At 53.0% G+C, this 27,054-nt stretch overlaps 1 long non-coding RNA gene across 3 annotated transcripts in view; it reads left to right on the top strand.

Annotated features, from left to right (window-relative positions):
• The window catches only part of LOC137455179 (uncharacterized), a 173,213-nt gene that overhangs the window by 86,039 nt on the left and 60,120 nt on the right, over window positions 1–27,054 (top strand). For 2 of the 3 annotated variants that reach the window (XR_010990790.1, XR_010990792.1), the window contains one exon: window positions 18,663–18,753. This is a non-coding gene — a long non-coding RNA (uncharacterized lncRNA). Of the gene's footprint in view, window positions 1–11,642; window positions 11,710–18,662; window positions 18,754–27,054 lie in introns of those variants that run through there. The other variant, XR_010990791.1, reaches the window with a different exon arrangement.

The raw sequence follows: 27,054 nt of genomic DNA, 5'->3' as shown, positions 1-27,054 counted from the left end.
AACTGCTTGCTCAGTGGTCACAGGGTTGGAAGGGACCTCTGGAGACCTTTGGGTCCAACCCACTTGCCATGGACTCACAGCTCCTCCTCCACGGGGCTGCTCTCTAGCAGCTCACCTCCTAACCAGTGCTGGTGATGTTTTAGTTCAACCATCTGCAGCAAAGCATGCATGGATTTAGTCGATTTGCATCTCTGCTTAAGGCCCAAATTGTTATAGGCTTTGGGGGGATGACATTGTCCTACAGCCCTCATTTAATGCTGTAGAGTAAACAGATGGTTTTATTTTCCCCCATTAGAACCTTTCAGCATTTCTAGTTCCACAGAGATAGTAATGATACCTCTCCCTTTGATTAAAATGCACACTGCTGATGGCTTGCTGCCTGCTTCCAACTGCAGTTTCTGTGGGTTTGATGAAGTGCTGTGGAGTTAAGGTGGTGTAGGATGAGCTGTGCTGTGTCAGCTGGCACCCAGCTTGGGGCAGGGCTGAGGGTCTGCAGGGGAGGTTTGGTGTGGGAGAGGAGGCTGCTGCGCTGTGCTTGCTCCTGTTGGGTGAGGTTTGGCTACAGAGCAGGGAGCAGGCAGCAAGGCTGTGGGACAGTGTCAGATCCTTCACTAACTGGCTTTGAAACTTGCATGGAAATTGGGGAAAACGGGTCAGGAGTGGGGGGATGATGCCTCCCAGTCAGGAAACTGTGAAATTCAGGGATGGAGGCAGGGAAAGGCTCAGAGAGGTCACAACAATAAGCACAGAACAAGGTCATGGGAAGAGCTGTCCACTTCTGGATTTAGGCTGGAGAATCCTGGTGTCCCTCATCTAGAACGGTTGGGAGCAAAGCTGGCAGGCAGCTGACTCTCAGCTCTCCAGAGACAGCAGCAGGACTGCTAGGTGTCACCCAAAAGGACTGCAGCAGCTCTCCCAGGTCTGCATGCCCACAGGGGAGCAGTAAGTGGTGGATGGCCAGGGCTGTGGGAAGCAGGTGAGATTCTGGGATGTTCTGCTGATTGGCCTGTGCAGGGTCTGCAGGGTGCCTGCCTCCTCCGGAGCCTTCCAGAGGTCATGCAGAGGCTTGATGGCAAATGCTGAGCACAGGGCTTGGGATCAGAACGAAGCAGGATCTTCTCACGACCTTGATTACACTGTTGTTGTTGTTGTTGTTCCCAAAGTGACTGCTGAACAAAGAATGTCCTGTGTCGGGGTCAGTGGGCTGGGCTGAGGTGAAGGGGCCTGGCTTGGAGGTGCTGTCCAGGAACAGCAGCACTGCAATGCAAAAGGCAAAGAAAGCCTCTGTGGTTTATTTACAGCCTGTGAGGAAGCCAGTGGCAGTCCCAGTTTGTATGCTTTATGTCTTGTGCTGGTTAGCTTGATATGTTGGTCACTCAGTGATCACCTGCCCTGTCATTCCTGCAGTTATTTGTGATCACTTGAGGCTTATCAATTACTTCTGCAGGCTGTAAGTTACCTGTTTGGAGAGTGTAATTTGTTTGTAATATATGTTTTAACAGCCTGATTTGTTTCATGTTTGTAATTAATTTTGAGCTTTGAGCCTAGAATTGCTGGACAGATGATTATGGAGAGATCTATTACCTTGAATATTGCTGCTAAAGACTGGTAATGTGGTGGGACTTGGTCTCTTATTACTGAGCTCATTTTAGCAGTCCTGGGGCTGGCATTTAGGGAGAGCCACGGAAGAGGCAGGGTGCTGCTGGTGCCATGCTAAGTTAGGGACATTTAGGAATACATGATCCTCACAGCATGTATCTGCTGTGTAACTAAGGATCATGAACTGTGCAAACAATGAGAAACTGGAGCTGTGGCCTTGAGAAAGAAGTGGAGAAGAGCAATTTGCTTAGACCAACTGCAGGCAGTCTGTCTCGTCAGCCATAGCAGACAGCCTAGAGAGCATGTACACAGTTCAGCTAAAGGCTGTGGGGAGGAGGAGGATGGACACCACAGACGTCCACCAGGGCACCCCAGCAGCACACAGTGAGCGTGTCAGGAGGTTTGCAAAGGTGAGGAATTCCATGGGCTGGTATGAGGCTGGTGTCTGAGATGTGAGCAGCCATGCTCATGCAGGGGCTTGCTCCACCCAAGTGTGCCAGAGCCAGCAGAGCTCAGAGCACAGAACCATAGAACCACAGAATTGTCAGGGATGGAAGGCACCTCAAGGATCATCCAGTTCCAAAGACCCTGCCATGGACAGGGACACTTCACACTAGATCAGGTTGCCCAGAGCCACATCCAGCCTGGCTGCAAACACCTCCAGGGATGAGGCTTCTACCACCTCCCTGGGCAGCCTGTGCCAGTCTCTCACCACCCTCATGGGGAACAACTTCCTAATCTTTCTAATCTAACTCTCACCTCCTCCAGCTTGGATCCATTCCCCCCAGTCCTGTCACTACACAATCCCTAAGAAGTCTCTCCCCAGCTTTCTTGTAGCCCCCTGCAGATCCTCGAAGGCCACAATGAGGTCTCCTGGGAGCCTTCTCCTCTCCAGACTGCACAACCCCAATTCCCTCAGTCTGTCCTCACAGCAGTGCAGCTCCAGCCCTCTGCTTATCCTCCTGGCCCTTCTCTGGATGTGTTCTGGAGCATGTTGGAGCAGTTGGGTCTGTTTGTGCTGGCTGTGAAGCTGCAGGGAACAGCAGCCCATGCTGACTGCCTCCTGCTTCTTCACCAAGGAGAGTGAGAAGCGAGAGGCTCAGTGGAAAACACTATCTGCCAGTAGATCCCTTTTGTCCTCCCTGTGCTTTGAAAGTCCATGACTTGTGTTTCATGTAGCAGCACCTTAATCTGCTAGGATCACTTCTGAGGGCTGGCAGGGGTGCACAGAAATGGCAACTGCACAAATGCTGCAGTTTGTCCTCTGCTGTTCCCCAGGCCTCCCCTAAGTGGTGGTAGGAAGAGCGTGTCTGGAACGCGTGTGCGGCGTGGGCTATTATGCCTCTAATTCCCTGTCCATCTGTAGGATAAGCATCTAGGCTGTGTGTAAGCTGCAGCAGTCTATATCATCCATAATGTATGCCTGTATATGATAATGTGCCATGGATGTCAAATTCTATTTTATTAAATATAAGCTGCTCTCCCATCTGCGCGCCGGAGACCCCATATATTGTTTGCCAAAACCCAGCACCGCTTCCAAGCCTTGCAGAATTCCACAGGGATCCGTGTGCACCGCCTCGGCTTCCTCTCTCCCTTCCTCACCCGTGGGCTCCTCCTGCTGCACGAGGGCAGTGCCAGGCCCTGAGGGTTCGGGGCGGCAGCGCGAGCCCCTGGAGCCTCTCTGCCACCCCGGTGGAGGGTCCTCGCCGGCCGCAGCTCCGCTGGCTGCAGCGGTGGTGAAGCTCTGCGCTCCCTGCCAGCCCTTCCCCGCGGCGATCCAGCGCTGAGGAGGCCTTCAAATGAGCAAGGAGACAAATGTTTGCCGTAGCTTTTGAAGCTTTGGCAGACAAGCTGCTAGGACCTTTAGTTGGCATCTCTCGGTGGTTCCAAAGGAGCCAACCTCGTCGGGGCTGCCTCCCCCCTCCCCTGCGTCGTGTGTGCGGCTGCGATGCTGCGCGGCAGAGATTGACAGGGACCAGAAGCCAGGTTCATCAAAGCCACGGATTTCTGATCCAGGATTGCAGGGACTGCTCTGTGCCAAGGCAGACCTACACTGCCCAGATAGTCTGAGCGGGAGGAGAGTGTAATGCCAAAAAAGAGAGGAGCTGGAACCTAATTAATCAGAAACAAATAAGTCATCCTAATGGCAGCCCAGAAGCAGTACCAGTTGAATTGGAGAGTACCCTCTGCTCCCCAAGGATGACATCCTGCAGGAATCCTGCTGCCAGTTACTGCCATCAGAACTGCTGAATGCTGAGAACCAATGGGCTCTAGTTTGCAGATTTAAAGCTCCCTGCTAGTTCCACTTCAAATTCTGCTTATGGCTCTTGGCCTCTCCCCTGGCATACCTCTGAAGGCCTGGTGGGCTTTTGCTGTAAGCCTCATGTTGTGCAGGTTATGTAGAAGCTGTCAGGCTGGGCAGTGGCTGGGGACTGTGTGGCATTATTAGGATTAATATTAGAGATCAGGGACTGGAGGCTCTCTGCTCTGTCACTGGGGATGCCTCTGTTGCAGTCTGTGTCTTAGGGAAAAGATGCAGTCCCAGAAGCAAAGGTGGAGAAGTAGGAAGAGTACCCAGAGCTGTGAAGTTCCCCTCTGCTCTGTCCTGGAGTAAGTGGAGGTGGCAGGCCATAGAGATACAGGCATTTTGCACTTCCAGCTCATCAGCACAGACCTTCAGGAGGAGCCCTTGTTGGAAGTGCCAGCCTCTCCCAGGGTTTGCACACCACAGACATTGCTTCAGCTCAGGGTGCAGCGGTGCTGTATGGCACTTATGGGAACACAGTGCACAGGGATCTCATTGTGTCCCAGCAGGGCAGGAAGCAGGCCCATGACTGCCAGATAGCCAGCAGGTCGAGGAGGCTAGCCTGAGAGACTCTGAGAGTGTGTCTCGTCACTGGATGCGTGCTGTTGTGCTTGGGACTGGCAGATAATGACAGGCAGTACTTGCTGGAAGAGCTTGCACTCGAGTCCCCCTGATGGGTAAGGCAGGAGAGGGCAGCCACAGGTGCTGGGAGCTGCAGGGAGAGAGGTAGTGAAAGCAAACATCCCTGTCCTGTCTGCAGGGCTGACCACTTTGGGATGCAATTCAGTGTTCAACTGTCAACAACTATTAGACCCCACAGATTAGAACACCCCAACTCTTAAGAGCAAATGTTGGATGAGAGAGAAAAATCTCTGCTGTTTCCTTGGTTACAGAAGAACATGAATAAATTACATGGGGTAAAAAAACCCTCAGCAGATTCTGAGTGGTCATTTGTGACAACTGGTCCTTTGAGAGTTTTCTCTGGGAGGAAGGAGCCAGAGCCCATCCTCTCTGCAGATGGCCTGTGTCACCTGTTGGAAGGCTTGGGAGCCCATCACCCCAGGCAGCCAGCTCCTGCAGCCCAGCCTGGGGCCGGGGCCCTGCTGGGCTGTGTGCTGGCTGATCCCAGAGTGCTCCTGGTGTGGGGCTCAGGGGAGGCAGGAGCAGGTGTGGGGCCTCACATCACACCGCAGCTCTACGTTAGGCTAAACCCCTGCTTGTGGCAGCCTCAGAATGTAGATGAGTTTAGGTCTGAAGCCTGATTTAGAAATCTGCAGAGCCTAATTTTCTCCCAACTGGGTTTGCAGAGCCTGAGTGTGACTCTGGGTATTTCCATATGGAGCTGCTTTGCCAGCGTGAGGTGTGAACTGAAGGTTCCTCCTCCCTAGGAAGATTTATTTTGTGGACTACTGTATTTTCACTTAAAAATATTATCTTTCCAATCTAGCTGATGTCATTTTGGAAACTGAGCTAAAGCAGCCAGCTATTCTTGGTGTGGAATAAGTAGATCCCCCCGGCTCGCCGTGCTGTGCTGACTGTGTGCTCGTTGTGCCGATGCTCCGGTGACACCGCACCGGGCCTGCGAGGCTCTGGGTGGCCAGGTGCCACAGCTGCCACGGAGAGGGACCTTGGGATGCCTCCCCCTTGTCTTCTCATAACCCCCACTCCTGTCTCATTCTAAAGGCTACTGCAGCTGGTCCACTGCAAAGCCAGGCCTGACTCCCAGCTGCATGACTGGTCCCACTGAGGTGTTTTGTTCAGGGAGAGCAGCAGAAGACAAATGAACCTGGTCAGAAAAGAGAATGGAGCAGGGACTGTCTGCATTTCCTGCTGGAGGCTGGGATAGAGACCAGCCTTCCAAGAATGGCCACTGCAGGTGTGGCATGTGCAAGGGATGCTGTAGGATTGCTCAGGGGTGTGTCCCACAAATGGGTTTGGAGTGTTTGATGTGTCATCTAAGGCTGGTTTCCTTAGAGCTGCTGCAGGAAGGTGTTCCACAGGCCCGAGAGCCATCAGACCAACAGCAGAAGCAAGGGCTGTGAGAGTTTGCCTTTCAGGACAGTCAGGATGGTGACTGAGGGGCCAACAGCTGTTCCTGAGCAAGGCATCAGACAGGAGCTGTTCCACAAACAGTTCTTTCCTGGGACATCACAGTGTGCCTGTCCTGGAGCACAGCAAGAACTTGCTGGGGACAGCAGGATGCCCCCAGACAGTAAAAGGCTGTGTTCAGGACCCCCTGCCGTGGAGCTGGCACATGGAGCCCCAGTGCGTGTACAGACTGGGCAGAGCAGGGCAGAGAGTCCTGTCAAACTGCAAATGGGGACCTGCTGCCATGTGCCAGCTCAGGAAGGCTCCTTCCCCACACATGGGCACCTCCAGCGCCTGGGAGGCTGCAGCGTGCAGGCAAGCATTGCTGCTGGGCTTGGTTCTGGAGACAAGGGGCTCTGAGCATCACTCTCTTCGTGCCTGCCACTTACAATTCTCAGACGTGAAAAGTTAACACAGTTTGGAAGAGGTTTTTTTTTTTCCTTTTTCTTTCTCTTTTTTTTGCTGGCACTTACAAGTTCAGCATGCTTTTGTGCATTCCAAGCAGTCCTGCCCAGATCTGCCACCTGTTCCAGAATTCTGGGTATAGGCAGGCTATAGTTCTTTTCCATATGGGCAGCGTAATTCCATTAAGTAGCAATCCAGCACTCTTTTTTTAACATTAAACCTCGAGAGTTAATCATCCATCTGTGTGTAATCATTGATTCCATTAAGCCTTATGGCCTTGTCAGATTATCAAACATTTTAAACAGCACTTTTTTCTTTCCTCCCTCCTCAACAGCGAAAGCATTTGTTGGGGGCAAGGCTAGATGGAAGCTTTCAAGGCTCACTCTGGTCTCACGCAGACGTTTCCATTTCCCATCCTTCTCCCTCTTCCAAAAGACAAAGCCTGCCTGCACAGGCTGTGACACGGGTGACCCACCCAGGTATTTCTTAACAGGCACAGCAGAGACATTTACTTGGTGTTAACACCACCCCCTCCCCCCTCCAACTCCTGTCCCTGGTGATTCAACGCTCAGATCCTTCCTGCCCTTTTGGGGGGAGTTATGGTAATTTGGTGGTAATGAGAGCAGGCTCAGCCCTCCAGACTGATGCAGCCAACGTTTCTTCTGGTGAAAACAGAGGCAGCCTCATTGTGAGATGTGCCCCTGGAGTGCTTCCCCTGAAGCAGGACCCAGAGAGCTGCTTTTCCCACCTAGGGCTTGGGAAATAGTGGCATTGTGTTCCTGAAATTACCCACGTTCTGCTGGCTCTGACAAGTAAAGCTTTGCACAAGCCTGTAGTTGCAGCCTTACTCTTGCCCAGCAATGCCTGCAAGCAGAGCTCAGTGCTGGTATCTTTGGTGAAGAGGAAGGAAATGGCCTCAGAACTGCTTGGTGACGCCTGGCGGCCCCCGAGAGAGGGAGTGCTGGGGCAGGGCTGCTGCTAACAGGTGGTTAGTGGCAGGACTCAGCACTGCTTCCCAGCAGGCTGCTTTCCTTCCCCACAGATGAGTTTCCCTTAGCTGTCTGTAGCACTGATGCAAGGAGATCAAGGAGTGCTGCCTGGGGGGGAAGCAGTGATGTTCAGGGGGGCAGGGCTGCTCTTGACCTGTCAGCAAACCCCATGGGATGTGGGCTTTGGTGCACGAGAGCATCACATACCCCAGCCCAAAGGGGGTGGCAGTGCTGCAGGAGCTCATCACTTACTTCTGGTTCATCGTTCAGCTTTGAGAACCTCTCACCTGGAACTCAAACTGAAATCCTGGAGTAGGAATGTGTGTGAATGGGAAGGGGACTTTGGGAAATGAACCCTAAGCAACATGTGAGGCTGCCAGCATTGGGCTGCATTTGTGTCCAGTACTGTTCTGGGTTGGTTCTTGCCTTCTGAACCGAGCTTCAGTCTCTTCAGTGCTTTCTGCTGCCTTTCTCTCCAGTTGTGCATACCTGAGGGTCTGCCTCACCTTCTGTGCCCCTCAAAAATTCCCTTTCCTCTGGGCTTGGGTTAGCTTTGCCCTGGGCTTGGATCAGCTCATTTATCCTATGAAAAGCACCAGGTTAGGCTCAGCTATGCTGGCACTTCACTCAGGTCTTGTTGATGAAGAAACTGAAAGCCAGTGGCATCCTGGCTTGGATTAGAAATGCTGTGTCCAGCAGCAGCAGGGAGGGGATTGTGCCCTGGGGCTCAGCTCTGGTGAGGCCACACCTTGAGTGTTGTGCTCAGTTTGGGGCACCTCAGTACAGGAGAGATGTGGAGGTGCTGGAGCCAGGGCAGAGGAGGGCAAGGAAGCTGGGAAGGGCCTGGAGAAGAAATCATATGAGGAGCGACTGAAGGAGCTGGGGATGGTTGGTTTGAAACAGAGGAGGCTGAGGGGAGACCTCCTGGCTGTCTACAACTACCTGAAAGGACCTTGTAGAGAGGTTGGTGCTGGTCTCTTCTCACAGGTAATTAGTGATAGAACAAGAGGCAATGGCCTCAGGCTGTGACTGGGCAGGTTTAGACAGGGCAGTAGGAAACAGAGTGGTCAGGCACTGGAACAGCTGCCCAGGGAGGTGGTGGAGTCCCCAACCCTGGTGGTTTGGATGTGGTGCTTGGGGCTATGGCTTAGGGGTGACCCTTGTAGAGTAGGGAAAATGCTTGGACTTGGTGATCCTGAGAGGCTTTTCCAACCTGCATGGCTCTGTGGTTCTGAGGAGATGCAAAGATTACTTGAGGGATGAGGGGGAAAAGGTTAATTTTTGTAGAGTTGTGGAAGATTTCTTGCATTTCAAAATCGACTAAGTGCTGGCAGAGACTCAAACCACCACATTTGATTCCAACCACTGTGATTATGAGTGAACCTGATTAGAACAAACCCCACAACCACCAACAACAGGGCAGGGGGGGGCTTGTTTCTTATTTCCTTCTTAATTACACCAATTTTTTTTTCCCTTGAAAAATATTAGAGTGATAATTAGGCCACACATCATGTGTGGTTGGATAAATACTACTTACATGTTGAGAAAGGGGGCAGGAGAATTGTATCTAATGAAAGGAACCGGTGCCAAATAGTAGAGAGCTTTGTGTTTGTCTTGCAGAAATCAGATTGGTTCACCTCAGCTGAACTGGGAGCTCTGCAGAGGCACTCCTAGGAGTGAGGCTGCAGGCTGCATCCCTCTCTGTCTGAAGAAAATCTGGCTGGTGATGTCATTTGCAAACATCTCATTGTTCTGGGAAGCACAGAGTCTGCTTTGCTAACAGGATCTTTGCTGCTCTTTGAAGAGAGGCATTGGGCTCTGGCTGAAGAGCAGGTGTGCTGCTCTTAGCAGCTGGGGCCAAGGCAGCCCCATTGTGGCAGTGTCCCTGTGCTGGACTCAGGAAAGGAGCTGGGGAGGTGCATTTGATCCAGTGAGCTAAGGTGCACCAGTGAGCTAAGGTGCACCGGTGTGGGCATGGCCTGGAACTGCAGCACTTGCTCCCTTCCAAGCCTTAGAATTTGGTCTAGGTCTCCCTGCTGATGCCTCCTGCAGGCTGAGTTACCTCAGCAAGGGAGATTTGACTTAATTGGCCAGAAATAGGCTTGGTGAGGCTGTGGAGCTCTTGAGGACAGAAGGCAGCTCTCAGCTCTGTGTGTCAGGCTTTGCTGGGAGTGAACATGGGGAATGGTTAGCAGGAGCCCACAGGGGTTTCTGGGACATGTGCTGGCCTTTGTCACACTTGTCATTTCTCTACACAACTTGGGAGTCTTTGTGTGTCTGCTGCTCTTTCCTGGTGGAACAGGGAGCAGTGGTCAGTCTGCAGGGTGGGTTGGATCCCCCTCAGATTTGGCAGAGAAAATGGATGAAGAAGGCTGAGAAGCCTCCTGGAAAGTTCTAGCTCTGACACCCTGAAAAGGGAGAAGTGTCCAAAGCTGTAGTTCTGACAACTCAGAACCAAGGCAGGGAGTTTTCTGGCTGACAGGCAGAGAGGCTGGGGAGCTGTTCCTCAGAGAGAATGGACTGAGCCTTCCATTCCAAAGCTGCTGCCTGTTGTACCCCCAAAATTTCAGAAGTGAAAAGGGAAGCAGGTTGAATTGCTGTTTATCTCCTGGTGTGCCTCCTGACCTGGTGTGAGGTGCTTGGAAAGCATCTGTAGTGCATCTACACTTGCTTATGTTCATACCTTGCTTCCAGCTCTGGGCTCCCCAGCTCAGGAGGGACAGGGATCTACTGGAGAGAGTCCAAGGGAGGGCTACAAGGATGCTGCAGGGACTGCAGCACTGCCTGGGGAGGAAAGGCTGAGAGCCCTGGGGGTGGTTAGTCTGGAGAGAAGACTGAGAGGGGATCTAACACATGTCTATACATACCTGAGGGCTGGGGGTCAGGAGGGAAGGGACAGGGACAGCCTCTACTCACTTGTGCCCCGGGATAGGACAAGGGGCAATGGATATAAACTACAGCACAGGAGGTTCCACCTCAACATGAGATAAAACTCATGCTGTAAGAGTCACAGAGCCCTGGAGCAGGCTGCCCAGAGGGGTTCTGGAGTCTCCTTCTCTGGAGCCTTTCAAGCCCTGTCTGGATGTGTTCCTGTGTGAGCTGTGCTGGATTCCATGGCTCTGCTCTGGCAGGGTCTGGATGATCTCCAGAGGTCCCTTCCAACCCCTTTGGGCTTGTTAGAGGTTACAGCTCTAAATAAAATGATTCTGCTTATCTGTTGGGCTGCCAGTTTGCACCTTGCACAACACAGGGCTAGTAGTAGAAAGTGTGTGTAATGCCCCACAAGGTGGCCTGGTCTCTTGGGCTGCAGTTGCAGAACTCTTGTTTCCTCTCCTGGCGGGTAGCAGGGGAGACCCACGGAGTCCTGTTTTAAGCCATTAGAAAAGTTGCCTTTCTCCAATCAAAGAGAGGTATTAGTGAAATGAATGGGAGTAATTAAATCTAATTTAGTCGTGTAAATGAGTTTAATTAAAAGAAACCTACCCTTTAATAACTTGAGGGGGAGAGGGGGCTCCTTGCGGAGCGCCGGGTTTGGTTAAGCTAACGAGACACAATAGCTGCGCTGATGAGCCCCGCTGGTGGCGGCTGCTGTGTCAGCAGTGACACAGCCCAGCTCCTGGGCACAGGGGGCTTTGACCACCCCGCTGCCACTGCTCCCTGGGCTGGGGGATCACCTCCCTTGGCCTGCACTGGTTGTGCTGCAGGAGCCTGGAGAAAAAGCCAGGGGTGACTCTAGGTGAGGAAGCCGCCGGGTCCCCATCGATGGCCAGTGCCGGCTGGTGAGGGGACGACGTTCCAGGCTGGAGCCATCCTCTGCCTGAGCAGCTGAGGCAGCCACAGGCCAGCTGTGCTCTCACTGCTGGTGGAGACACCAAGCTGAGGTCAGCTGGCTGCTACTGGAGCTGCTGGCACAGTCCTCAAGGCTCTGCGTGTCCTGGTGGGATGAGAAGGAAGAGGGCAGGCAGCAGGACAGAGCTGGTGCAGGTCGGAGAGCTCACAGCCATGTGGGGCATCTACAGTGGCTGCCTTCAGAGAGGACACAAACCTGCAGGCCTGATGCAGAGCACCCATCCTGTGCTCTGCTGAAATGGCTGCTTCATGTTTCCCCAAGCCTGAGGCAGCTGTAACCATTGGTGGGCTTCAGCTGATGTCACAGTCGTGGGCTGGGAGCTTCATCTCCGTGGCTGCAGCTGCCGGTGCTGCAAGTCCCACTCAAGTTGTTTGGTGGCTGGCAGGCCAGAGGCACAGCTTTGGAGCCTCTTTCTTGGCTGGCAGGGAGGAAGCAGCATGGGGTACACCTACACTGCAAACAAATAAGCCTGGGTGAGTCACTGCTGCAGATCCATAAACACCGGGGTGTGTTTGCAGTAATTAAAAGCCCAGAGGCAAGTTACAAAACAAATGAATTTAAACAACAGCTCAATGGAGCTGAGCAAGGGCAGGGGAGAGAGGAGCAGTGTCTGCTTCCAGCAAGCTGGAATTCAGCCTGGGATTTTCAGCAGACTCTGAGGGCATGGTGGTGTCTGCAGGGTGGTGCTGGTGGGTCTGTGTGCTCCACACTGAGCACAGACAGCTAGCTCGGGGTGCTGGGAGGAGGGAGCTGGCAGCAGCAGCTGAGCAACCCTCCCCCGGAGCCAGGTGGACACTAAGGTGAGTCCAAGCTCCTGGTTTTGGCAAGGCTGGAGTTGAGCCGTGTCCATACTAGCTCAGCCCCCAGCCCAAGGCAGTGAAGCCCCAGGACCTGCCCCCTGCTCTGGCTGGGTGCTGGTCAGTGCTGTTCCACCATGGCAGCTGCCTGAACATGGCCTTTAATGGGGCTTGGGATTACCTGATGGCTCAGAGACCAGGGAGATCCTTTCTCTTGTGGGCAGCTGCAGTATCCTTGTGTCTTCACCCTTTTATTACCTTTGGCTTTCCCTTCCAAAGGTAATAAACCCTCAGATCTCTGCTTAGGGGTTTTGTCTGCACCCCAGGTTGTGTAGCTACAGATCTTCCTGGTGAGCCCAGCTGTGTGCAGGGGAAGCACCTCACCATGCAGTGGGTTTGATTTCTCTGGAGTCCAGCTTCCTGGCAGCAGTTGCCAGCTGGCAAGTCCTGTGATGTTTGCTCTTTCCTGGGGCTTTGATTTTGGGTTTTTTTGACAGCAATCTCATAAACCAGTTCCTCACTGACTGTTGCATGCTGCATCTTGAATTCCAAGTGATGTTTCAGGACAGCTGTGTATCTTCATGGGATGAAGCAGGCAGTTCTCACAGCCAGTGCTTGGGTTCAGCTGTCTGCTCACTGGCAAACCCTTTGGGAGGTGAACATCCCCCCTGGCTTCTGTGCCCTTTGCTGCAGCTGCAGGTGAAGGAAAGGAATGAGCCTTCTTTATTTTCACAGCACTGAGACATGGGGTTTGCTGCTCCCAGAGCTCTGTCCCTCTCACCTCAGCTGCTTCGTGGTGTGTCTCACACTGCCTCTGGGCAGGCTTTGCCTGTTGCACAGGATCCTCAGTTGATGCTTTAAATGGAAATGGTTAACCAAAGGCATCCCCCAGCAGTCCAGCTCCTGCTATGAATCCTGACTGAGGGCTGAGTGGTGGAAGTGCCCTGAGACAGCTCCAGAGGAGCAGATGACCTGAACGTTGCGAGGAGGGTGGCAAGTGGTGATCAGTGTGTGAGGGAAACAGGTAGAAAGGAGTTAAAAGCTGGGATGAGTTAGCTTTGTTGCAAATGAAAGTTGTCCTGGAGTTGTTGGGTGTTAAATTTGCACTTCAGAAAACTAACTACAGAGGTCTGCAGACCTTGTTGGGGTGAGGGAGAGGGTGAGCTGAGGGAGGTACTCACAAGCAGTGAGTTCAGCCCTTCCTCCCCTTCACACTTCTCTAGGAGCTGCTGTCGCAGAAAGAAGAGTAAGTGAGGCTCAGGCAGCTGTGCTGCTGATGTCCTGCACTGCTTATTGGCTCACATCAGCTTCCCTGGAATTAAAACAATATATTTTCTCTGCAAATTATTTGCTTCTTCAGGGTTCCTTCCAAGATGGTTCATCACCACAGTGGAAGCAGTTATAGCTGTCAGTGCTCCACTGGAAGGCACTCAGTTTTACCAGCCTTCAAGGAAAATGCAGCCAGGGCATAAAGCTTCCTGTTAATTGTCTGTCCTGGCAGAAAATCAAATTCAAACTTGGGGAAAGTTGTTTAAATTAGGCAAGTGCTAGAAACTTTGAAGCAAGCTGCTGAGCTCTGCACAGCTAGGCCTTGCTGCTGGCCTTTGCTGCTGCTCGGGCAATGTTTCTCCTCAAGCATGTGGTGCCTAGAGGAAAGCACAAACCTGTGTTTGTGGCAGCCTGTGCAGGTGGTTTGGGTCCTGGAGCATTGTTTGGCTGCTGTGGGAGGACCTCTGGATGCTTTGAGGCAGGTGGCCTACAGGAGAACACAGCTCAGTACCTCTGCTGCAGGAGGCAGAGACGTACAGGGTGCAGAGCTGTCTGGCAGGGGGCTTCTGGCAGCACCAAAAGGCACAGCTGCCTGCATGGCTAACAGTGTCTGACCTCACCACAGACTGCCCTGCTGGCAGGGGATGTGCCTGGTGGGTGCCAGGCTGTCCATGAGCACAGCTGGTCCTAGGACAGGAGGTCCTGTCTGGAGGCTGACTCCTCAGAGGTGCAGCCCAAGGAGCAGAGCCACCTGCTGCAGAGCCGCTGGTGCCTGCCATGGCCTCCATGGGCTGAAGCCAGGCTCAGCAGGTGTGGAGGCTGCCCATGGATGCTCCTGACAACAGCCACTGCTGCAAATGCAAAGCTGGAGAGCACCCCTCTCAGCTCTGCTCCTTCCCTTGTCCAGGCTGGCAAGTTCTTGTCTTGTGCAGCAGGGGTGTGTAAGGTGGAGCTCAACAAGAGCCACAGCAGTCTGAGACAGAGTGAAGGATGAAAATGTTGTTTCTGGAGCTGCTGCAAAACAAACCCAGTTCTGCTCTTCTTGACACCTGCTGTATGTGGGCACTGAATCCCCCTGCTTCAACTGCACTACTCCAGATTGACACCAGAGAGCAAAATTTACCCTAACAAGAGGGTGTTGCTGTGACTGCCTCGGTGCTGTGGGCACTGTGTGAGTACCACAGGGCTCTGGATCTCCTCTGCTGTGCCCAGACTGCCTGGTGTTGGCCCCACACTGGAGCTGCTGTGGATCTGATGGGCAGTGCTGCAGCTGGGCTCACAGGAGGGGCAGCAGCCTGGGCTTGAGCATGGCTGTAGCAGGGTGAGGGCTGTCAGAGCAGCCAGGGCAGGCTCTGCTGCCTGCCCCCAGCACGTGTGGCCACGGGAGCACCTTCAGGGACACCGAAGTTTGTAAGTCAGTTCGACTCCTCTTCCCCTACCCCCAAAGGCATCTGACACACTTCTGAGCTAAAGTGGGTGATGCATAATTGAGCAGTGCTGTGTCTGAATGTGTTGGGAGTACAAAACAGTCATCTGTATGAAAGCAGAGTTTGTGTATTAATGTGCATTTCCTTCATGCATTCCTGATTCCATTAGCAGTGGAGGCATTGTGTAAGATAATAGAAATGATTAACTTTAATTGCACTTCTTTGTTGGGAAAATAGACATGTAATTAACAATCTGACATGCCAGGTACTTTTTTTTCCCTTCAACAATTTACTTGCTGGCATCTCTTCAAGAGGGTGTTCCACAAGGCCCTTAACACTGCCTCCTTCTCATACCTCCCCAGTTCCAGCTTCTCTCTCAGAAATCACCAGTTTCTGATGCCCAGGCTTGCATGGTGGCTACCAAATCCTGAGAGCTGCCTCCTCCTTTCCCAGAAGGAAAATGCTGGTGGTTTTTACAGCATTCCTCATGTTGTGAGACACTTCAGTGTATGGATTTACTGGAAAATCCAATCCTGGTAATGGGATCAGGGCAAGAAAGCAGAGTGAAAATGGTAATGCCTGAATTATTAGTGACTCCTGAGGCCTGGGAGTAAATATTCTGATTGCTGCCTTAACGAGCAGGGCTCTCACTGGAGCTCCAAGGCCTGGCTGGCTTTGGCTCAGCTGGTCACTGTTCACCAGTGCACCAAAAAGCAAACCAGTAAGCAATAGCAAGAGTAGCAGTGCCATTCAAACCCTGGAACAGCAGGATGAGAGACATGCTGTTTGCACTGCCCTGAACTTCTGTCCTGCAACCAGCCCTGCAAAGGCCAGGCCTTGACCTGCACCAGAGCTGGCTGTTGGCAGAACCAGATGGCTGCTCTTTGGCAGCTGTGTCCTTGGCATTTCAGCTGGTTTGTCTGACACTTCAGACCTCTGTGTCCAGGATAGAAATAACTGCAGTGGACACCACTGACAAAGATCCAGCCCAGCACCCCCCCAGAGAACCCCAACAAAGGACCCCAGCAGATGTGCAGCTGGAAAGATGTCACAGGATTGTAGGCTCACAGGATGTCAGGAGTCGGAAGGGACCTCAGGAGATCATCCAGTCCAATCCCCCTGCCAGAGCAGGAGCACAGAATCCAGCACAGGTCACACAGGAACACATCCTGATGGGTCTTGAGAGCCTCCAGAGCAGGAGACTCCACAACCTCCCTGGGGAGCCTGTTCCAGTGCTCTGTGACCCTTAAAGTTCTTCCTCATGCTGAGGTGGAGCTTCCTGTGCTGGAGTTTCCTTCCACTGCCCCTTGTGCTGTGGCCTGATTCCCTCCCTGTGCTGCAGTGGAGCTGAGCACAAGACTCCACCCTGTGCAGAAGGTGCTGTTGCTGTGCTGCTGGCTGGTGCCCAGTCCTGGGAAGGTGGCTTTGTGGCCCCCCCCCTTTTGCCTGCACTGTCTGCCTCTGCCAGACTTTATTTTGTCCATCTTTACATAGCCTCTGTTGTTTCCTGCTTCCTTTATTGTCATCATTCAAAACATGAATAGGAGTGAATATCCTCTAAGTTATGAATGTAATCAATTTTGAGTCTTTAATTGTCATTTTTTTTCCATAAAATTCTTTTAATTTAGTCTAATATAATGGCACATCAAGCAGTAATGGGTACATTAAATTGAATCATGGTGTTCATATACACATTTTATGACACAATCAAATATCCCAATGCATTAATTCATGTCAATCAGTTCATAAAATCAAATAGGAAACATTTCTCTGCTGCTGTTAACTGTGCTTCTCCCATTTAGTGGGTGTCAGGGTGGTGAGGACCTTTCTGGCTTGCCCACTTCATGTTTTCCTCTCTGTCTCGGAGTGGATACGTTTGCCTGCTTGCTGAGGACAGAGCCTCTTGGCTCCCGTGGCCCCTGCCCACACCGTGGCACTGGGGAGCTGGAGGCCACACCTCTGCCTCATCCTACCCTGGCTCCTTTGGTACAGTCCTGTCCCCAGTGACTCCCACAAATAAGAAAGGAATATTAACTGTGAACAGGGGAATAACCTCTCTGTGAAGATAGCTTCACTTCTGATGTTTGCCTTCAAGGGCAAAGGGAAGGAGTGAATTTACTGGCCCCCTTGGTGAGAGAGGAGAGAGCTCAGTGGACACAGTTGTCAGCAACCTGAGCAGGTTCTTCGTGCTTCTTGTCTGCTCCACTTTACAGTCAGAGGTATTCTCACCTCTTCCTTTACAGCCCCAGAGTCTTGGATGCTGCTTTAGTTCTGTGTGCAAGTGTTGTGCACACAGAGAGAGAAGTGGGAGCAGTGATGGCATCTGGGGGAGTCTGACAGAGGAGATAAGGGCTCAAGATGCCTCCAGTGAGCCAGGTGACACAGGAGGCAGCAGTGAGGCTCCACAGAGCCTCTGGAAAACTGCTCTAGGGCAGTTTTGCTTCTCTGTTTATAATCAAAGGTTTGCTTTGCAGTAAATACTTATGTGTCATTGGCAGTAGCCTACTGAAGGATACTTTCACCTGCAGGATAAAAGCTTGGGTTGGAGAATGACCTTTGGTACAGCATCTGCTTGCTGTGCACCGAAGGTTAACCATTGCTGAGACCGTGAGATGGAACTCCAAGTTGTAGGCTGGAGCCATTGGGTGTGGGTTGGCAGCAGCTCTTGCTCCTCTTCTGTGAGGTTTCAGTGTCAATAAGCAGCTGAATGAGTTGTGTGCAGATACTACACTGGTGCTCTCACCCTGCACCCAGCCGTTGCTGGGTGTCATTCATTCAGAGCAGACTGACTGCAGGGCCGACTCATGGTGCCTAGCCTCCTGAGCAGCCATGGGCAAGCAAAGGGGGTGCTGGCCTGCTGCTGAGGGGCTTTGAGATCTAATATGGTACTGATTGAGGAGGTGCAGGAAAGGCCTTGGGTCATCAGCCACAGGAGAGAAAATGCCTGTGCTGTGACTGACCTGGGGGTGATGAGGACTCTGGCAGGTGACATGAAGTAAAGCGAGTCAGACTGAGATACCTGAGGTGAAAGAGCAGAGTCCCACTTGCAGGGCTCATCACTATCCGAGCTGATGTCGGTGGAAGTGTCCAAGAATGAGCAGGTGCAGCACAGAGCTCTTCTGCAGGAGCCCAGGGCTCAGGGAGCATCAACAAGGTCACATCAGCACTGGGTCCCCTCAGTGCCACCTGACGGACTGGCTCAGCTGGCCGTGGAAGTTGCCGTGGGTCTGCCTGCCAGCAGCAACTTCCCGAGTCTCAGTGGCACAGACCATGGTGTGCTCCTCTGTCACGTGTGGGCCTGTACCAGGGGATGCATGGTCCCTGCAGGAGAGGCAGCTGCTGGGGCTGGCTGGTCTCATCTGTGCTCAGCTTCCCTTCCCTCATGTCACTTGCACCTTAAGAAAAAAGCTTTGCAAAGCTCTCTCTTCACTGGCTTTTCACCTGTGGATGTAAGGGCTTAAAGCAAAGAAACCACCCAACACCCCAAAACACCCCCCAAAAAAAAGCCAGTGCCTTTTGCCTGTTAATTGCCTTCTTTAGGGTGGGTTTTCCTTTGTGCCTGTTGCCTTGTGAAGGAGCAGGCTTGAACCTGGTCATCATGAAACTGTGGAAGGCCTTGCAGGTTTCCAAGGCCCAAGCTGATAAATTGTTAGTCCCATTCTGAACACCTCCCTTCCCATAGTTCAGTGAGCCCATCACTGTTCTGTTCAGCATCCCCAAGGGATTGATTGCATCCTGCAGTTCTGCACTGCTGTGAGCACAGGTGAATGTGTTTTGTGCTCTCACCTGATGCAGAGAGAGGTTGGTGCCTCTGGTGCCCTCTCACAGCCTTTGTTTGAAAAGGGAGGGGTGGGGAAGGATCTCTGGCTCACTGGGAAAAGGCCTATCTGTGATTTGATGAATTTAACTAAGATTTAACTGGATTTTCAACAGGGACCTTCCAGCAAGCAGAGGCCTGGGGCTTGCAGAAGCAACTGACTTGGACACTGATCACTGAGTGCAGATCAGAAGACTTCAGTCTCAGGTTAGTGAGGAGTCTCTAAGAGACTCATTTACCTTAATGGCATTTGGTCTGAGGGATCTTTGTGTTGGGTGGCTGTTTGTTGCTCTTCTGCTTCAACTTGTTGAGTTCCTTCATGTAATCCTGTGAATCACAGATCTCATTTGTGAGTGGATAGAAACGAGGGCAAGAAAGCAGCTGTGTCTGTACAGAGTCTGCCTCAGAGTGCTTGATAAACTCAGGTTAGTAATTCTGACTGAGCAGCCCCTAGGCTGAGGCTCTCTGCCCTCACCTCTACTGAAGGGCCATGCCTCTGGAGAAGCAAAAAGGGGGAGAAGCTTTGCTGAGCAGATGGGGACCTGTTCAGAGTTTTCACTAAGCTTGTGTATGCCCTGAGCCCACAGGTGGTGTTTCAGGTCAGGATTTCACACCTTTCCTCACTGCTGTTTCAAGGCATACTCAGAGACAGCGCAGGGCTCAGCCAACCTCGCTGAAGAGCGGTGTTCAGTTTGTGCTGCCTGCTCTCAGCAGCAAACCTTAGCCTGATGGAACTTCTTTAGTCTGAGTAAAACTGTCTGGGACCCGTGGCAAGTTCTCCTGCTTCTCCTCTGCAGTGGCTGGAGCCTGCTGCCTCGCTGGCAGCGCCTGCCTGAGCTGACAAGGTCAGGTAGTGTGAGGAGCTGAGGTGTGCGCTGCGTGTCACAGCTAATGGCTTCTGACGGCTGCTGACATCCCCTTGTGCTGGAGATGTTCACGGCGGGGGGGCTGGTTAAAGAAACCTTTGTGCCAAACCAGGAAGCTGCTGGTTACAGCATGTTTGTATTCATCTGGGACTTCAAGACACTTGTTTTCACAAGGGCTCAGTTTAGGGGCTTCATTGCTCTTTTTCCCCTTCTAGTTCGTGCTGCTTCTGAGCCCGCTGAGCAGTGGTGTGTGAGGTGGTAACTGCAGAGGTGTGTTGTGAGCCAGAATGGAGGGCCTGCCATTGCTGGAGCACAGCCAGGCAGAGGCAGCAACACTGCCTGCTGTCCCTTCATCCTGCAGGGGTGAAGAAGCCATTCCATTCAAGCTCTGCTACTTAATGGCACTTACCAAAAGTAGTTATCCATTTTTGTTCTTCCTTTCACCCAGAGCTGTTCCTCTGCTTTGCCTTCCTTCTGCACAGGCCTGCCCCATAGCTTCAGCTGCTGCCCAGCCACAGCACTGCCTCCTTGGCAGACTGTCAGTGGCTCAGGTGAGCAGAAGAGAAGGTAACCCTGATTTCAGAAGGGAAAGGTTTCACCCAGCATTGTGTCACTGAAGAGAACTGCACCCCCTTAAGGCATCCCACTACCACCTGCCAGGCACTTCCTGTGCAGACACAGATCTCTCCTGTCCAAGGGGGACAACACTTCCTGGTTTCCCCATTCTTTCCCCATGTCCTCCTCCTGCCATATTTCCTTGCCCTCTGAGCAGGCTCTCTGGCCAGAACTGGTGGAGAGGAAATTTGTTGTTTCCGGCTTGTTTTTCTCCGAGCCGTCACCGCTTCCAGGGCCTGCTTCAGGGCTGTGCTGAATGTTGGTGCCTGAGTTTCATTGCATCTGGTATTGGAAGTAGCCACTGTGGAAGTGTGAACAGGGAGCTGGGTGAAGGTGAGGTCCAGGATTTGTAGAAGAGGAGAGATCTTGACGGCAGCTGTGCTAGCTGTAGGTGTGAAATGTCCCCAGACGTGCTGTGCTTGGACGCCAGCTTTTCTGCTGCGTGGGCTGAGGCCTCCAAGCCCTCCTGGTTTGGTCTCATCTGATATTAGAGCTGAGCTGTGAGCAATGAGAAACGACGGCTTCACGCATCTGGATCTTGCGAGAGCACCAGCGTGTGCGGGGAGGGAAGGGGAGGACCCGAGCGGGCTCTCTGCGGCTGGCACAGGCGCGGGGGCCCTCTGCTGATGTGAGCCCGCACTGGAGCCGGGCTGCCGGCGGGCCAGGGGGCTGGCCAGGGCCCCAGCGCTCCCGGCAGCAGTGCCTGGCTTTTCCCTTCCCTCCCCCTGGAGCTGTGAGGAACCTTTGTAGGAGTGCTGACCCGCACCAGAGGCAGATGAGCACGGTAAGCTGAGTTTAAGCTAAACCACTGGTGGCTGATAAAAGCCAGCTCAGCCTTTGTGCTCTGCCTGTTCCAGCCCATTCAGAGCAGACTGACTCCAGTTACTGTGGTGACAATGTTGAGGGGAAGGGGAGAGTGGTGCAGTGCTATTGTCAGTAAGGGAAAGAGTGGCTTTAGTGGTGTTTGCTTTCTAAAGGGTTCTTCCTGAAGAAGATGGAGAAACTAAGCAGGTTTCTGAAGGGGGAAGAGGATGTTGAGATTATTTCCCCTCAGATGCAGTACTTCTGGGGCAGGGTAGCTCTGGCATCTCAGTGAGAGCAGCTCTGCAAGCCAGGCACGGCTGTGTGGTGTCCCTGAAGCTGTGTTTACACAGAGATCAGCACCTGTTTGACATCTCAGCAAGAGGGGTAGGCTGATGTCTGAGTGCATGTCCCCTGCCTGCTCCGTCTCATGTAGGACAAGCTGGTTAGCACAATGCAGAGCGTGGGTTTGCTCCGTGCACCACCATATCTATCTGCAGGGTTATGGCAAAAGCAGCACTCCTTAGCAGATCTGTCTGAGGGGGCTGCTGTCAGGAGGTGGTCTCAAGGTTGTGTGCTCTGTGCTGTATGCTGCCTGTGCAGGGCTGTCCTGGTGTTGTTTGTGCAGGAAAGGCTCCCAATACCCTTTCCCTGCAGCAGGTCACAGGCAGTGAGAGCCAAGAAGCGTTTGGATGGACTGCCTGTGACAAGAGAGTTTGATTTCTGCTGCTTCCTTCGGGAGGGGCATTTTGCTTGGGCTGCTTCACAGAACAGCCTCTTCCCACTGCCCACTGTAGTCAGGAGCCAGTCCATTCTCTTTTTAAGTCCCTCGCATGTCCCCTGCTGCACCTTTCTCCTCACACCCAGCTGATGTACACAGTTGCCAGCAGTGCTTGTCTCCCCAAAAGAGCAGCTCCTTCAGAAAGCTCAGCTTCCTCCTGCTCTTGGTGGCACTGATGGGTAATGATGAGCCTGGAACTTCAGCTCTGTAACACTCTGTGCTGCTGGAAAATTAATCTTCCAAAGAAACCATCAGCTCATCCAGTACAGCCAGCTAGGAGCACTGAGGGCACCCTTGCAGCTTCAGCAGAGGCCTCCTCAGTCACTGTCCCTTCCCAGCATTGACTGGAGAGAGGTAAGGGAAGCTGCTGGAGTGCCAGGCAACCAGCAAGTGAAACCCTCAGTCTCCACTCTTTCCCATCCCTCCCTTCTTACCCCTCTCAGCTCACACAGCCTGGCTCCTTGCAGGCAGCACATTTTCCCCTCAGTAATGGCTCAGGTCACAGGAAGGTCGCTGGCATGCACAAGAGAAGTAGCTTTTATTCTAGGCAGTGAGTCAGACCGGCAGTATGTGTCCCCATTTTATCTGTGTGTGCTCTGAAGGGTGAATATTTCTGACAAGTGGGGATTTGCCAGCTGTTTCTGAGCACAGGCAGTGTGGGGCTCTGTGCAGAGCTCTCTGCAGGATGAGGATGAGGTAGGTGTTTGCCTCTCGCTGCCACCTCTGTGATGCTCCAGCTCTGGGGTCTTGCTCTTCAGCAGCAGTTATCTGCAAGGGCAGAGCCTGAGTGCTCTGTATGCTCTGTTTCCCAAGGTGGGCAGCAAGGTCTGGGGAAAGGGGAACTCCTCTGAAGATCTGGCAGCTCCAGTGTCAGGGCAGCTAATTGATAGTGCAGTTCATCAGAATCTCTGCTCAGGAGACACCAAATGCATAGCTGGGGGCGTGCTGCAGAGGGGCTGACACCAGTTAGGGGGGCACCAAGAAGCTGTTTTCTGGAAACCTGACTGACTGCCCTGGGTGCAAGTCAGGCCCTGCCTCTGGGTCTTGTTCTGCTTTCCCCTCTGAGCCCAGAGCCCTGCCTCTTGCTCTGTGTGTGCGACTCCCATGCGTGAGAGGAGAGCAGCCATGGGCAAGGAGAGTGCTGATCAGCTGAAGCTGCAAGGGGAAACGTGGCCATGGGAGGGAGGTTTCTGGTTTTGTTTGTCTGTGTAATGGTCTGGTTGAGTAAGAGATGTAGAAGAGGTGATCAAAGAAGTTGGATAACCTCCCAGCCTGAGCAGAGCCAGCGTGCTTTGAGATCAGATCCGCCTCAGCTGAAAGCGCATGAAGAGGGGCCAGGGGCCGGGGAGGCACAGAACTGTCCTCATAAATTGTCTCTGCTCTTCCATGGCCATGTTGCAACATCTCTGCCTGTGCACCGTGGAGGCAGGATGAGTCTCAGGGGTGGTGCTGGTGGAGGGAGGGGATGCAGCAAGGAGCCGTGCTGTCTGAGTCGGCCGGGAGGGTTGGGAGGTCCCCGCTCTCGTCGCTCTCCCCTTGCAAAGCACTAACAGATGCCGCCGGCTTTCTGCTGCCTGCCTTTCCCGGTCCAATTCCCAGTCACGGCTCCCCTTGGCGGCGGAGCAGAGGATTCTGTAGGAAGGAAGAGCAACCCTCCAACATCTATGGAGCAGATAAACAGCTGCCGTGGGGGCTGGGCAGAGAGTTTTGCCTGAGGCTTGGACCCGTCAGGCATTTTGTGGGAGGTTGTGCCAGAATCCACATTTGACAGGGCTGCGGGTCTGAAGAGCCTTCCCTTTGCTCTGCCTCCCTGCTGCCCCTAAACCTGAAATATTTAGAGGGCAGCCTTACTCTGGCTGAGCAGGAGGAAAGGGAATGATGGATGTGTAGGCAGTGCCAGGAGCCAAACGTGGCTCTCCAGACTCCTGCCTACAGTGTGGGGCCTCTGGGCCTGAGCGCTGCCACAGAGCAGCCTGAGTGGCCAGGACCAGAGTGTCTGTCTGTCCCCAGCTTTGGCAGGTCTGTCACTCCTGCTCCAGGTGTGGAAGAGAAATCTTGTCAAAGCTGTTCAAAAAGAGCATCCATTTCTGCCTCTCACCTGGATTCTCCAGCCCACAGGGGTGGCTTCAGCAGGAGAAATGAGCCTGTCTTCTCTGCCCAGGGAAGCAATTCCTTCCTGCCAGGAGCAGGGTGTCATGGGTTGAGCCTTCAAACCATTGCACAGGTCCTGCATGGAGTTATGAGTTGTTGCAAGTGAGGTCTTGCAGGAAGGGCAGTGGGCTTGATCAACAGCTGGCTACAGCCACTTCAGAGAAGGCTCATGGTCCAGGGCTTGTACCGTGGAAGGAGGTGGGGGGCAGGCACTACACAGAGCTGCAGCTGCTCTGGAAAGCAGAGTGACTTTGGGAGCTCTGGGCTGGGGCTCTCCCTCTCTTGGTGTCTGTTGTGGAGAACTGCACAGGCTTTGGACAGATGGAGAAAAAATGCTGGGACAAACAGGTGCCTACTGTGTGGCAGCTTTGCTGCTGTCCAGCTCATCCTCACAACCAGTCAAAAGACCAAACTCTGAAGGTTTCAGAGCCAGTCCCTTTTGCTTCTCTTCCCTTGCCATGGCTTTATGCCTGCTGTTGGTGCAGTGCTGGATAAGCTTAGACAAACATCTTGTAGCCTGAGTGGTGGCAGTGACAGAGGCTGTGCTGTGTGCCCACTGGTGTGGGACTGTGCTGCTGAGTTCCTCCACAGCTGCTGAGAACTTTTAGAGCTGGTGTGCTGTCCATGAGCTGCAAGGGTCTGGGCTCTTACTCCTGTGCAGACTGGGGCTGAGGTTCCTCTTGTCTCAGGTCAAGCTTAAACCACTTGGCATAGTAACCTGTGCTCCTGTCCACCTTTGGAAGACAGGATGGTTGACATCTGTGGGTTACCTGGAGAGAGGCATGCCCCAGGCACAGGGAATCAACTCTGAATCCATATCTCCTGTTCTCATTAAAGCCCCTGCAGTGCAGGCCCGGTTAATTTCTGAGAAGCATCTCTGGAAGCATTTGGGGAAAAATTTGCAATGGTCTGGCCATGGAAAGTGCAGAGGAGGTGAAAGACTTCCAGGCTAGCCAGGCACTTTCTGTAGGGTGTTTTCACTACAGCTTCCAGTGAGAGCAGGATCCATCAAGGCCCAAGTCTGGTAGGTGCCCTGTGCAAGTGTGGGGAGTGCTGGAGGAAGGAGGGGCATCTCTGAAGGCATCACTAATGAAAATGTTCCTTTTAAGTGAGAGAAAGGCTCTAATCAGTATGCCTCATTGTGGGTTATTAATGTAATTGAAAACACAATCTACCTAAATCATGCAAATTATATGCAGGGTGAGGGGCTTGGCTTTTTTTTCCCTGCTATCATGATGATAATCTAAATAAAATGGGGATTGTAAATGGAGTCCTGAAAGGCTGGGTCTGAGATGAATAGGAGATGCTGGAAGTAAAAGAAGACTCAGAGAGAGTGCAGAGCTGCAACTTCGCTTCATGCCGTTTGAAACCCTGATTTATGAGCGTTGTTACAAGGGTTTTAACTGTACTGAAAATGAAATGAGGTTAAACTTCTTCCTATTAGCATTAGAGTTACAATCACAACACATTACAATAGACTCATAAATGTTACTTTTTGAGTAATGAAATTGCCATCAAGGCCCCGTTCACGGCGATGGGATTATAATTGGCATGGTGCCGTGCAGGAAGGGCCCTGTGAGCAGAGCCTGGCGGCCAGGCTGCACCCCGGGCCCTCTGCCGCAGCACCTGCAGAGTCTGCCACACGTGGGAGCACCCAGAGCTTCCGTGGAGCCAGAAAGCAGCGCTGCCCTTGCCCCTTGGGCAGCTGAGGAGGTGGCTGTGGTGCCCTGAGCCTTGCTAGCCAGGCTGCAGGCTTCGTGCCAAGTGTGCCCGCAGATGGGCTGACCCCTGGAGCTGGCACGCTCCTGCCCCGGCCAAGACCTGCCACTGGGGTTCTCTAATCCTTTGGCGAGGCTTTGGAATGAGGAGGGCAGGATCTGTTCCAGTTGCTTGGGGTTAAAACATCATTTGTATAAAGTAAATCCTCCTGGAATTAAGGAACTCGGTATCCCAGGCAGTGGATTGCCTGCTTTCAGCTGGGCTGTGGCTTGTGAGCTGGGAGGCAGAGGACAGGCCTTGGAGACGGGCAGAAATTCTGGGCTGGGAACATGTTTGGTTGGATTACAGATTTTGTCCCTGTAGAGAAAGATGCTGACTTGACAGGGCTGGAGCAGGGATCAGGTGTCCTCCCGTGGCTGCAAGGCCCCCAAAATAACTGCAGCTTAAGCAGAAACAGCTCCCAAGTAAGACACTGAGCAGCTACAGCCCAGGCAGCATCACTGCGAGCTTCTCTGCATTTCCCCACCTGGGGCTGGGCAGATGAGACAGGAACCACCCATGACCCCTGGAGAGGGAGCACTGCCAGTGTGCACAGCACAGCCTGCTGAAAAGCAGTGCTTGCAAGCATCCATGCAGCTGGATCTGGTCTGTGGATATTCAGGGGCACTGGGAGCATGCTGCTTCTGTGCCTGGCCACAGCAAGAGTGGTGCCCCAGCTGCAGAGAGGTCTTCCCAGGAAGAGACTGTGGAGGAAGCCTAGCCCTGGCTTACAGGGAGCACATCACTGTCCCTGTGTAACATCTTCCATGGCTCTCACTCTCTCATGTGTGAAAGCAAAGGCTCTAAATTGCATCTGTAGCTGTCTGCCCTTTGCCTCCAAGCACTGGCTCATGATGTGGCTTGCTAGACTGCCGAGCAAGTGACTTCTTACATGGATGAGGTTACTCCTGAGGTTGCTCCTTAGTGCCTGGCCTCCTGGCTTCTGTGGCTGCACAGCTGTGCAGCTGGTAGGGATGGCTCCATAGGTGCAGAAATGCATGCAGAGGATGCACCTCTGAGTCACAGGCACAGGAAGGTGAGCACTGGCAGCGAGAGCCTGACCCCATCCCAATCAGAAGCTCTTGTGCTCCTGGCTCTCCTGAAATGTTTCCCAAATATCTGGGTCTCTGAGGGTTCCTTGGTGCTCGTACTCCTGCAAGGGCATTGTCAAGGAACTCTGTCTTAGAGCACCTGCAGCGGGCCTGCTGTTATCTGGGGCTTCCATTCATGGTGTAACAGCCCATAAATGCTCCCCCTCTGCTGCTTTGTTTCCCCCCTGTGGTGGTACTCACTGTGACATTTCCATCAGTCACAGCACCCCCTCCCCATCCTCACGGACAGCCCCTAAACGGTTGCATTTCTTTCCCAAATGCTATTAATTGGCTCTGCAGTTGCCCTTCTAGATCAGCAGTCAGGATGCTAAATTCGATCTGACCATACCGAGCTCCTCTTTAACCCTTTTGCTGTCTTTGCCTCCACAAGCACAACCCAGTGCTAGTCCTGCCCAGCTTCCACCTGAGTCTCGGCTGCTTTACA

The sequence above is a fragment of the Melanerpes formicivorus genome, unplaced genomic scaffold (assembly GCF_026170545.1).
Source record: "Melanerpes formicivorus ecotype bairdi unplaced genomic scaffold, bMelFor1.0.p_v2 SCAF_92, whole genome shotgun sequence".
Lineage (NCBI taxonomy): Eukaryota > Metazoa > Chordata > Aves > Piciformes > Picidae > Melanerpes > Melanerpes formicivorus.
This window is presented reverse-complemented; position numbering and strand designations above follow the sequence as displayed.